Consider the following 1711-nt stretch of genomic DNA (forward strand, 5'->3'; position numbering starts at 1 on the left):
TTCAACGAAAAACAAGTCCTTACATGCGAAAGAAAACAACCAAAATTTAATGTTATGTATAGTTCGTTTAAAGATAAAGCCGTATTGGCTAAGGCTTTTTGTGCTTAACCATATCCATTTCATGTCGACTATGAATTTAAAAATGTTGTTACAGGTCCTAGCGTTTTACTTACTATCTGTCCACATGTTGCTTCCAACCCATTCCAACTTGCAATTTTAATATCAATATTCCTTGGTTATTAATGCGCTTTTCTGGCGACCATTTGATTTCATAAATATTTTCTCTGCTCGCGTTTTATGGGGTAACTAAATTGAAAACATGTCCTGACATGTTTAATAATACCCTAAATTATAAAGTATATGACTAGACATTAGGGTTAGTTAGGGACAAAAGTTCCTGAAATAAATTGATCACGGTTGGGTTCTCGTTGTTTGCAAATCGTTTCTGCACATAAGCAACCTCAACTTTTGGCGACACTTAGTGGTATCCCAGAATCTTGAGATTGTGCCATCCTCTCCCTCAAGAATGCGATGGTGACCATTACAATCCTTACTATCCAGGTAATCTTTAGTAGTTATCTTTAGTAGTTATCTTTAGTAGATAACTCCTTGCCCAGAGGAAGATTAAGGACTTCGGAGGTTCTAAGCAAAACGACTGAGGGAAGTTAATAAAAAAACTGGGTGAAGGTTGCCCAATGGTAACCCAAACCTGGCTATCTTAGTTCAATGTTTCGGTGAATTGGTGAAATAACAAGAAACTTCAACAGCAAAAAAATACAACATGGTTTTTCTACTTATTGGTAACCTCGGAGCTCAGGCCCCCGCGTCCCCGCTTATTCCACTCTTAGGATGATCCGACTTTATCAATGCTTGAAATCAAAGAAGAAGTAGAATAAGTTAAACTTATGTTAAACTGGATGAAAATCTGAACAGTCTTTGTTTTTCCGTTTTGAAGTTTCTCCTGTTGGAATTCATTCTTTTATACATGGGACTTGTCCATCTTATGGGATTACCGATTGCAATAATAAAAGATAACATTCTTCAATGAGTGCCGAGTAATTGTTAACCCATTATCAGGGTAATTGTACTATATTCACACTCAAGGCGACCGAGTATCGCAATACGGATGGTTTTACCCGATACCTAAAAAGAGTTGTTTGTTTCGCAACTTTATGATCTACCTTCAATTCGTTGTTGTGATTTTAGATGTGGAAAATAGGTAAATCAATTGTAAGGAATGGTGTTTTTTGTTAACTACAACAGTAAATAATTTCATCTTAAGACCGTCATAATGGAAATATTTACTTACACCTCTTCATTGTCTACAAGCAGCGGTAAGCGATATTGTAGTGGGTAAGGTTCACTGACGACAGTCAGATTTTACTTTAAAACTTGAGACTTTAAATGGTTGGTATGCGACCGTCTAATAAAATAAGTTTCTTCAAGAAAGAAATTATATTTCACAGCTACGAATTTCCCGATGACCGTTGCTGGTCCCAGGATGATTCGAGAATGGGCAATGTCGGACAATGTGCATCAGCGTATGTGACCAGCAAGGTCAACGATGGAAGGTTTTGAAAAGAGTAGCTGACAAAAATTTCCCTATTTTTCTTGAAAAGTCGCTATTAGAATTATATGTACATCTTCAAACCCGTAAATGGCATCATCCAGTATTCAAGCAACAGAATGGAAAAGTTCTTTATACTAGCTA

This window comes from Anopheles funestus, chromosome 2RL (assembly GCF_943734845.2).
Source record: "Anopheles funestus chromosome 2RL, idAnoFuneDA-416_04, whole genome shotgun sequence".
NCBI classification, from domain to species: domain Eukaryota; kingdom Metazoa; phylum Arthropoda; class Insecta; order Diptera; family Culicidae; genus Anopheles; species Anopheles funestus.